A 12,053-nucleotide genomic window follows, 5' to 3' on the forward strand; every position below is an offset into this window, starting at 1 on the left:
GCGTGAAAATCACCGCTCGTGTGCACAGCCCCATAGAAATGAATGGGTCAGTATTCAGTGCGGGTGCAATGCGTTCACCTCCCGCATCGCATCCGCGCGGAATACTCGCTCGTGTGAAAGGGGCCTTACTCTTGTGAAAGAAGCCTTAATTTGAAAAATGCTTCCAACACATGTGGTCGTAGTTTTTCAGCCACGTAGCGCTGTCGTTACATGGGACCATACCCTAACTACACATTTGCCTAATTACTAATAAGCAAATGCCACAAATTGGTTGGTAATAATCAAGATTCGGGATAATAGTGAATAACTAGCCTACATATCTGACCTATCTGGAGTGGTCACCAACCTTATTTTTATTGATTTTTATTTTGTTTCTTTTTGTAATATCATAAAGACATAATAATGTATTAGCTGAGATTGTAGTACAGTTATGTATAATAGGGCAATATGGTGCCTATTACAGCCAGTGATAGATTATGCCCTCCACAAGCCTGTAATCTGAAATGTGGTGATAAGTGCTGTATACGGTATTGTCTGTATTTGCTATGTTCCTTTTATGTTTCCTTCATGGTGCTATTAGAACAAACTGGCAGTATTAGTTAGGCTTTGTATGACAGAATTATATGGAACTATAATGAAAGGGGCTGTGCCAGTAATAGGCATTTGCCCCTCATGGTGTCATTGAGACCTATATTATGTTCACTTGGTGGATTTGTCTCTCTACCCCCTATGCCCCCATCTTTCCCTCCTTTTCCCGCCATTTCTTTCTCCTCAGGTGAATCAAAGGTCAGCCCGCAGCTAAAGGTGATTGGCAAGAAATGGTTGCTGACCAGTTGATGGGCAAAGGGCTATTTTTAGCTGAATTAATGGACTGGTCAAGGGCAAGTTTCGGCGGGAAGAGAAGGTTTATTTATGGAGGACACACACCATTGGGAGCTCTGTCAGCGGCTAGAGAGTGAAGAAGGAAGATCGTGTCACTCTGCAGGACAAGCGGCATTATCAGCGGCAGCTTCAGCGACGGACGGAGCGGCAGGGAGAAGCAGAGGAACAAGAATAGCTGAGGAAGAAGCCAAGAAGAAGATTTTACTGCCGGTGTCGGTAGAAGCAGAGCGGCACCTGTTTGAAGATTCAAGCCCGGCGGTGAACGAAGGTTCCTGGGAGTCATGGAAGCTCTGCTCAGCCAGCTTCTTGAAAGAGCTAAAACCTGTGGTGGCGAGGAGTGGCTGCAGAGATGTCTGGCTGATGCGGTACCTGCGCTTCCTGACAATGGTCCTTCGCAAGAGACTGCAGTGGATGTCAGCGGCGAGAGGCAAGCTGAGGAGCGGCGCCGAAGTCAGCAGAGGTCTGAAATGAACAGCGCATGCGCGGCCAGCGCAAATCAGGAAGCAGAGCGGTGGCCGGATATACATCATCAGGAGGCGACTTCCCGTCCGGCAAGAAGACAGAAGAGGCCTAGGAATCGTTATTCGCCAGCAAGAGCGCAAAGTGGAGGCGGGTGCCAGCGGTCCCCCCCAGGCAGACGTGCTCGCAGCCTGAGGGTGCGGAGATAGCTAGGCTGCCTGCTGAAGATTTGTCAGGTCAAGAGATGGGTGAGAGCTCTAGTAGGCAGGCAGTGCTGCCTACTAGTAATTTGTTTAATACTAATGACGGTGTTTCTTTTTTGCAAGGTTTAGCCAAGGTTTTTTCTGACTTGGCTAGTGGTGCAACAGAAAGTATGAGTTTGGCTTCGCCATCGCTTGCGGTGGTGTGGACCGACCGGCCCTCAGCTGCGACAGTTGTTGCACCTGCTGTGGGCGGGCCGGTCTTGGCCAGTGCAGATGGGGTAGTTGAAACTTGCTTTAAGGGGGTGTTAGCTTGTGAGATGTCACCGTTAGGCCCCTTTCACACGAGCGAGTTTTCCGCGCGGATGCGTTGCGGGAGGTGAACACATTGCATTCGCACGGAATCCTGACCCATTCATTTCTATGGGGCTGTTCACATGAGCGGTGATTTTCACGCATCACTTGTGCGTTGCGTGAAAATCGCAGCATGCTCCTCTTTGTGCATTTTTCACGTGACGCAAGCCCCATAGAAATGAATGGGGTTGCGTGAAAATCGCAAGCATCCGCAAGCAAGTGTGGATGCGGTGCGATTTTCACGCATGGTTGCTAGGAGACGATCGGGATGGAGACCCGATCATTATTATTTTCCCTTATAACATGGTTATAAGGGAAAATAATAGCATTCTGAATACAGAATGCATAGTAAAACAGCGCTGGAGGGGTTAAAAAAATAAAAAATCATTTAACTCACCTTAATCCACTTGATCGCGTAGCCCAGTATCACTTCTGTCCCCTTTACTGAATAGGACCTGTGGTGAGCATTAATTATAGGTCAAGGACCTTTGATGACGTCACTCCGGTCATCACATGGTACGTCACATGATCTTTAACCATGGTGAATCACCATGGTAAAAGATCATGTGACGTACCATGTGATGACCGGAGTGACGTCATCAAAGGTCCTTGACCTATAATTAATGCTCACCACAGGTCCTATTCAGTAAAGGGGACAGAAGGAGATGCCGGGCCCGCGATCAATTGGACTAAGGTGAGTTAAATGATTTTTGATTTTTTTTAACCCCTCCAGCGCTGTTTTACTATGCATTCTGTATTTAGAATGCTATTATTTTCCCTTATAACCATGTTATAAGGGGGTATATATGCAAAAGGCTTGAAGCCAATTATTGAATGATCTAGGGGCACTCCTCCTTCTATCCTCCTCTGACTTATCCTCAATTTTCCTATCTCTTCTATCCTTCTCCTTTTTCTTTTGTAAAAACTGAACAGAAGTATTCATTAAGGCAGTCGGCTAGCCCTTTATTCTCTTCTACATACCTTCCGTCCTTTGTTTTTAATTTAGTTATTCCTTGTTTTAATTTCCTTTTTTCATTTATATATCTGAAGAATGTCTTATCCCCTTTTTTCATAGACTGAGCTAGTTTTTCTTCTGCCTGCGCTTTAGAAGTTCTTATAACTTGCTTGGCCTCTCTCTGCCTAATCTTGTAGATTTCCTTATCTTCATTGCTCTGGGTTTTTTTATAATTACAAAATGCTAGCTTTTTATTTTTAATGATTTGGGCCACTTCTGCTGAGTACCACATTGGTCTCCTCCTTTTTTTGCTTTTACTGACAAGTCTAATGCAATTTTCTGTTGCCTTCAATAATGCACCTTTTAAGTAGTCCCATTTCTCCTGGACTCCATGTAATCCGTTCCAGTCTGATAAGGACTCATTTATGACTAATTTCATTTTTGAAAAGTCTGTTTTTCTAAAATCTAAAACTTTTGTTTTTGTGTGGTTGGGACTCTTTCACAGTTCTTATATTAAACCACACTGACTGGTGATCACTAGATCCCAAGGTTTCGCCTACAATGACATCATATACCGAATCCCCGTTATAACATGGTCCCACAGCGCGGGACACAGGCCGGAAGAGGCCTGCATCGCATCGCTGCCAAGGAGGTAAGTATAAGTGTTTTTTTTCTTTTTTTTTTCTTTCTGTACAATACTGGGGGGGGCGGCTGGCTATGGCTATGGCTAGTGGCACATGATGGGGGGCCGCCTATGACTACTGGCAAATGATAGGGAGGGGCCCTATGGCTACTGGCAAATGATAGGGGGGGGCCCTATGGCTACTGGCACATGATAGGGGGGGCCGCCTACGGCTAGTGGCACATGATGGGGGGGCCGCCTATGACTACTGGCAAATGATAGGGGGGGGGGGCTATGGCTAGTGGCACATGATAGGGGGGGCCCTATGGCTAGTGGCACATGATAGGGGGGGCCCTATGGCTAGTGGCACATGATAGGGGGGGGGCCCTATGGCTACTGGCACATGATAGGGGGGGGCCGCCGCCTATGGCTACTGGCAAATGATAGGGGGGGCCCTATGGCTAGTGGCACATGATAGGGGGGCCCTATGGCTACTGGCACATGATAGGGGGGGCCGCCTATGGCTACTGGCACATGTTGATGGGGGGCTCAGGCTACTGGCACATGATAGGGGGGCCCTATGGCTACTGGCACATGATAGGGGGGGGGCGCCTATGGCTACCGGCACATGTTGATGGGGGCTCAGGCTACTGGCACATGATTGGGGGACATCTATGGGGGCACTTCTTACTGGCACATTATTGGTGACACTATAGGGGCATCTACTGAGGCCACAAAGAACGGTTATTTTATATGGGGGGCTCTGTATAGGGGCATTTTATACTGGGACACATTGTGGTGGGTACTATGGGGAAGGGGGGAGAGGACTACTTTGGGGTCATCTACGGGGGCACTGAGAAGGGGTATTTTATGCTTACAAATTATGAGGGACACTGAGGGCATCTACTGGTGCACTATATATCGGGCATTTTATACTGGTACATTATGGGGGGCACTAGGGGGGAGAGGAGCACTATGGGGGCATTTACTGGGGTCACTATATAGGGGTATTTTACATTGGCACATTATGGGAGCACTTTGGGGACATTAGCACAACTGGGGGCATTACAAGGGGGTATTTTTTGCACATTATAAGGAGAATTATTTCTACTGGGGGGGCATTATGATGGGCTTTATTACTCCCCCATGGTATGACCCCCTAGTAGCAGCGCCATCCTCTCCCTGCTCTGCTATCCCTCTGCCCCTTCTCCAAATCCTTATTATGAAATCTTTCTCATTAGGATAAAGCACAACATCAGCTCCGCCGAGCCCCCGGCCAAAGTGTGGAAGTGGCGTCCGAGATCCCCAAGGGTCAGGTAACTGTAAGTGTTCATGTGAAATATGTTTATGTTATACACATATAGCCTCCACTGTGCCCCAAAATATACAGTTTCTTCTGTAAAAGTCATCAAGTGTCATGGGGGGGGGGCCCCTTATTGTTTTTCGCCCCAGGGCCCCATTTCACCTAGAACCGGCCCTGCGCCCGGGCATAACAGTAAGTGCAGGGGCATCCCTGGGTGCCGCTCTACATGTCTGTATAGTTAGTTTAGATGTTTTATTCTGGTGAAAGGTCCTCTTTAAGTTTAATGCTGCCGCAGAAGACAAGTGGAGGGTTTAGGCAAGTGGTGAATCCGTCTCAGAATGTTTTTAAAAAAGGTTTATGTTTTGCATTTAATGAGTCGGCATGCAAGTGGTTAAATTCATGTAAATATAAACACGAGTGTTCGGTCTGTTTGGGTCCTCATCCTATGTTTCGTTGTTTCAAAAGAATGTCAGGACCCCAGCAGACTGTTAGCACGCGTGAATTTCAAAAAAGCAGTGACGCCAGTGATTTTGGAAAACATGGTCCCATGGCTAGACATTTACCCAAATCAGGAGAAAGCGGAGTTAATTCGTAAGGGTTTTGAAAGTGGTTTCTTTGTTCCTAAATTTAGAGGTACAGGGTGTATGTGGATAGAGAATCTAAATTCAGTTAATATGAATAGGGAGATAGTTCGGTCTAAGATAGAGAAAGAAGTGGTGGCAGGTAGGGTTGCAGGACCATTTGCGCAGCCGCCATTTAAAGATTTTCGGATATCTCCGCTAGGTTTGATCCCTAAGAAAGCAGCTAGCGAATTCCGTTTAATTCATCATTTGTCATTTCCAGAGAATTATTCCTTGAATGATGAGTTAAACAAGGAATTATGTTCAGTTTTGTATAGTTCTTTTGATGAGGCTGTTAGTTTGTTGAATGGATTTGGGAAAAATTGTTTAGTGGCAAAAGCGGATATTAAATCAGCGTTTAGATTGTTACCGGTATGTCCAGAAGGTTTCAATTCATTAGGTTTTCAATTTGAGGGGTTTTATTATTTTAATAAATGTGTACCGATGGGTTTTCGTTATCTTATTCATATTTTGAGTCGTTTTCCTCTTTTGTGCATTGGGTTAATATGTTTTCAGTTAGTAGTGGTGGTCTGCTTCATTATTTAGATGATTTCTTGTTTATAGGTAGTGATGAGTCTGACAATTGTTTGTTATTATTGAATCGTTTTATGGAAGTGTGTAGGTGTTTTGGCATCCCTTTAGCGGAGGAGAAAACAGTATTACAGTGTAGGGTAATTGAATTTTTGGGAATAACTATCGATACGGTGGCAATGGAATTTAGATTACCTTTAGAGAAAGTGCAAAAAATGTTAGAGCTTATTAAGCAGTCAAGAAAACTACGCTGAGGGATTTACAGAGTTTATTAGGATTGTTTGTTTTTGCCTCTAAAGTAATTCCTATTGGTAGAATATTTTCTAGAAGGTTATATATGGCAACTAGGGGCGTTAAGTCTGCTTTTGCGCATATAAGGTTGAATAAAGCTCTGAAAGATGATTTGAGGATCTGGGAGGAATTTTTTATTAATTTTAATGGAGCCAGTATTTGGCAGAAAGAATTTATTGAAGCAGAAGCGTTAGGCCTTGTTACAGATGCATCAGGTTCTTGGGGATACAGAGCTTATTTTAGCGGTCAATGGTCAGCAGAACCTTGGCATGAGTCGTGGAAGAGCAGGGAAGTTATAAAGAATCTGGTGTTATTGGAATTATTTCCATTAGTGGTGTCCTTGGTAATATGGGGTCATGTGTTAGCAAATAGGAGAGTTTTAGTTTATATAGCTAATAAAGGAGTATTATTTGGAATTAATTGTCTGTCATCAAATAATGAGCAAGTAGTGAAGTCACTCGATTTTATAGTACGTTGTTGTTTGAATAAGAATATACAGTTGTGTTCAAAATTATTTAACCCCCACTGAAATTGAGTGTTTTGACCAGTTTGACATTGATTTTGATCATTTCAGTGATCTTGTTTACAATTAAATCAAAGAGGCACTTGTAAGTCAGACAAATATAACATAACATTTATAATGAAATAACCACAAATGTCTTTTCTGTGCTCACATCATTATCAGTTTTCTTCAACCCCCAAGTGACATTCAATCTTAGTACTTAGTACAACATCCTTTTCCAGTTATAACAGCTTTTAAACGTGAAGCAAAGCTTGACACAAGTGTCTTGCAGCGATCTACGGGTATCTTCGCCCATTCTTCATGGGCAAAAGCCTCCAGTTCAGTCACATTCTTAGGCTTGCACGCTGCAACTGCTTTCTTTAAGTCCCACCAGAGGTTCTTAATCGGATTTAAAAGGTTTCTACCACTTCGATTCACATAATTAGCTGTCAGACACTAGCGATCCGCTAGTGTCTGCTCTGCCAAACCATCCTAATATAATTGCTTTTGGGGCAGCCGTTTCGCTAAAAAAAGAACTTTTATTGATATGCTAATGAGCCTCTAGGTGCTATGGGGGCGTCATTAGCACCTAGAGGCTCGGTCTACCTTCACAAACTGCCGCCGCCCAGCGCGTCCCTCCAGCCCGCCCATCTCCTTCTGAATGCGATCCTCCCTGTGAGCGTATGTATTCGGCGCATGCGCAGTGAATGTCTGACCGCTTCCCTGCTCAGACATCTCCACTGCGCCTGCGCCGATGACGTCATAGTGCTCCGAGGAACAGGCGCAGTGGAGATGTCTGAGCAGGGAAGCGGTCAGACATTCACCGCGCATGTGCCGAATACATACGCTCACGAGGATCGCATTCAGGAGGAGATGGGCGGGCTGGAGGGACGCGCTGGGCGGCGGCAGTTTGTGAAGGTAGACCGAGCCTCTAGGTGCTAATGACGCCCCCATAGCACCTAGAGGCTCATTAGCATATCAATAAAAGTTCTTTTTTTTAGCGAAGCGGCTGCCCCAAAAGCAATTATATTAGGATGGTTTGGCAGAGCAGACACTAGCGGATCGCTAGTGTCTGACAGCTAATTATGTGAAACGAAGTGGTAGAAACCCTTTAAGTCTGGTGACTGCGATGGCCACTTCAAAATGTTCCAGCCTTTAATCTGCAACCATGCTCTAGTGGACTTGGAGGTATGCTTGGGATCATTGTCCTGTTGAAAGGTCCAACGTCTCCCAAGCCTCAGGTTTGTGACGGACTGCATCACATTTTCATCCAATATCTCCTGGTACTGAAGAGAATTCATGGTACCTTGCACACGCTGAAGCTTCCCTGTAACTGTAGAAGCAAAACAGCCCCAAAGCATGATTGACCCCTCACCATGCTTCACAGTAGGCAAGGTGTTCTTTTCTTCATAGGCCTTGTTCTTCCTCCTCCAAACATAGCGTTGATCCATGGGCCCCAAACAGTTCTAATTTTGTTTCATCAGTCCACAGAACACTTTTGTGGTTTGTCCACATGACTTTTGGCATACTGCAGTCGACTCTTCTTATTCTTTGGAGACAGCAAGGGGGTGCGCCTGGGAGTTCTTGCATGGAGGCCTTCATTACGCAGTGTGCGCCTTATTGTCTGAGCTGAAACTTCAGTACCCACATCTGACAAATCTTTTTTCAGTTCCTCAGCAGTCACACGGGGACTTTTCTCCACTTTGCGCTTCAGGTAGCGCACAGCAGTCGAAGTCAGCATCTTCTTTCAGCCACGACCAGGTAGCATTTCAACAGTGCCCTTTGCCTTGAATTTGCGAATGATGCATCCTATGGTGTCTCTTGGTATGTTTAACATCTTTGCAATCTTCTTATAGCCATTGCCCTTCCTGTGAAGAGAAATCACCTCTTCTCTTGTCTTCCTGGACCATTCTCTTGACTTCACCATGTTTGTAAACACAACAGTAAATGTCTAGAAGGAGCTGAGTATCAAAGTCCTTTTAAATCTGCCTAATTGGTGCTTATTATGCTTGATTGCTGCTCCTTGACATCCACAGGTGTTTTCAATACCTGATCGAAAACACTTGAATGAACCTCTGTTCTTAAGAGTGGTAGTCTTTAAGGGGTTGAATAATTGTGTCAATGAAGAAATCACCAAAAAAACATTTAATACTGTATTACAAAAACAATTGATGTCATTTTAGTTGCATTTGGTTCTTTAAAAAGTCCTTGTAAGATTTCATTCTGAACACAATTACAAATGTACACTAAATTCCCTAAAACCCTTTACAGCATCGGGGTTGAATAATTTTGAACACAGCTGTATGGTTGAAAGCTAAGTATATTCCTGGTAAGTTGAATATAATAGCGGATGCCCTTTCTCGCGCACAGTGGGAGAAGTTTTACGCCTTGGTTCCGGAGGCAGAGAAGGAAGGGATTCCGTGTCCGGGTAACCTGTGGAGTCTAATTTGGCATTGATGTTTATGCAGATTCGAAACTCGCTGGCGCCTAACACATGGAGAGGGTATGAGCAGGCTTGGAGGAAATTTTGTGAAAACAATAATATAAATGTCTTTGAGAGTAAGGTAGGTGTATCCTTAGAGTTCATTGGAAGCTTAGTGAAGTTAGGGTTAGGATGTTCAGCGGTAAAGAAGACGGAAGCGGGTGTATCTTTATTTTTTAAATTAGCAGGTTTGGAGCCGATGAACAGTTCGTTTGCGGTGAGGCAAGGTCTGAAAGGTTTAGCAAGACATCATTTTATTTCGGATTCTCGTAGACCTGTCACAGTTGAGTTATTAATAAAGTTGGTTTCAGTATTAGAGCAGTGTTTTTCGTTGTACGAGTTTAAATAGTTTAGAGCTGCTTTTGTGATCGCGTTTTTTTTTGGTGCTATGAGAATCAGTGAGTTGGTGGCTAAAAATTTTCATTCTGGTTCTACTTTGCTATGTTCTGATGTTCGGTTATTGTCGGATTGTGTGATGGTGTCTATTAGAAAGTCGAAAACAGATCAGTTAGGAAAAGGGATGGTAGTGTGTTTGAATCAGTTTGTTGACTCCCCAATTTGTCCAGTGTTAGCTGTTAAAGAATTTTGGGAGATGAGGCCTATGGTACCTGATTCATTTTTGATACATTGTAATGGTGGGGCGCTTTCTAAGTTTCAGTTTAATGCAGTTTTAAAAAAAAAATGTTTATCACTATTAGGTCTAGAAGGGGAGCATTATTCATCCCATTCTTTTCGGATTGGTGCGGCAACTGAAGCGTCTAGAATGGGTTTGGATAATGCTATAATTAAAAGAATCGGAAGATGGGATTCTGATCATTATAAGTCTTATATCAGGCCTAATTTGGTTTTATTGTAATTTAAATTTCTTTCAGGTTCCGAACAGATCAATGTTTGGATTTTCGGGCATTCCTTTGTTTTTTGGGCAGAGAAGAGGGCTTCAAATCGTAACTATGGTCAGCAATTGTTTTTTGATATACCATCGGTTTACATCTATTGGTTAGGTTTTAGAGGGTTGAGGTGGAACCAAATTATTCCTATTATTAAAGGCGAGTTAAAGGGGGGGGGGGTTAGTTGCTCAGCCTTAGCAGTGGCGTAACTACCGGGGAAGCAGCTGCTTCAGGGCCCGACGCCCCGGCAGCGTGTGTGATAGTTTATTTTCAAGTTAGTTAAATATCGATTCTTGTCTTAATGTTCAGGGCCCCTTCACAGCAGCAGCGGCTGACCAGGCCCCCGCGCTAATGTGATCTAATCTTACTGTCTCCTAAAGTCTCCTGATGTGTCTGGGATTCGAACCCACAACCTCCAATGTATTAGTGTATCAGAGGCAAAGCATTTACCCACACAACCATAAAGGCTGCATTACAACTGATTGAAAAAATATGAGATAGCTGGCTAAGTGTACATCTATACACATGACAGCTGCCCCAACACACCCAGCACTGCTATATCTCTATATGACAGCTGTCCCAGCACACTCAGCTCTGCTATATCTCTATATATGAGCAGCTGTCATGTGTATAGATGTACACTTAGCCAGCTATAACAGTAGAAGTTTCATATTTTTTCAGTCAGCAGCAAGACAGCTCTTATGGTCTTGTGGTTAGGTGCTTTGCCTCTGATACAGAAGGTCGTGGGTTTGAATCCCAGCAGAAACTGACATGGAGGTAATTAGAAGTGTTTATTATTATTTTTTAATACCCGACTGTTACTGCCATGGGGCACTTGATACTAGCACATGGGGGAGGGGGGTTGGCACCTGATACTGGCACATTGGGAGGGGGGGTTGGCACCTGATACTGGCACATGGGGGGGGAAGGGGGGGTTGGCACCTGATACTGGCACCTGGGGGGAGGGGGGGTTGGCACCTGATACTGGCACATGGGGGGGAGAGGCACCTGATACTGGTACATGGGGGGGGGGGAGGGAGAGAGGCACTTGATACTGGCACTTTTTTTGTGGAGGGGGGGAGATGGCACTATGATACTGGGACATGGGGGGGGAGAGGCACTTGATACTGACACCTGGGGGGGAGGGGGGGGTTGGCACCTGATACTGGCACATGGGGGGGGAGAGAGGCACCTGATACTGGCACCTGGGGGGGAGGGGGGTTGGCACCTGATACTGGCACATGGGGGGGAGAGAGGCACCTGATACTGGCACATGGGAGGGAGAGAGGGGTTGGCACCTGATACTGGCACATGGGGGGTGGAGGGAGAGAGGCACTTGATACTGGCACTTTTTTTGTGGGGGGGGGGGAGATGGCACTATGATACTGGGACATGGGGGGGAGGAGAGAGGCACTTGATACTGGCACATGGGAGGGTTTGGCACTATGATACTGGCACATGGGGGGTGGGAAGGAGAGAGGCAGTTGATACTGGCACATTGGGGGGGGATGGCACTATGATACTGGGACATGGGGGGAGGAGAGAGGCACTTGATACTGGCATGTGGGGGGGGTTGGCACTTGATACTGGCACATGGGTAGGTTTGGCACTATGATACTGGCACATGGGGGGAGAGGCACTTGATACTGACACTTTTTTTTGGGGGGGAGATGGCACTATGATACTGGGACATGGGGGGAGAGAGAGGCACTTGATACTGGCACATGGGGGGGGGGGGGATGGCACTATGATACTGGGACATGTGGGGGGGAGGAGAGAGGCACTTGATACTGGCACATGATGGGGGGGCATCTATGGGAACACTTACTGGCACATTATTGGGGGGCATTATGGGGGACACTAGGCCGGCAGCCTATCAGAGGCCGGACACTGAGGGTCATCTACTGGGGCACTATATATATGGCATTTTATACTGGTACATTATGGGGGGCACTAGCAGGAAGG

This window comes from Bufo bufo, chromosome 6 (genome assembly GCF_905171765.1).
Source record: "Bufo bufo chromosome 6, aBufBuf1.1, whole genome shotgun sequence".
NCBI lineage: Eukaryota > Metazoa > Chordata > Amphibia > Anura > Bufonidae > Bufo > Bufo bufo.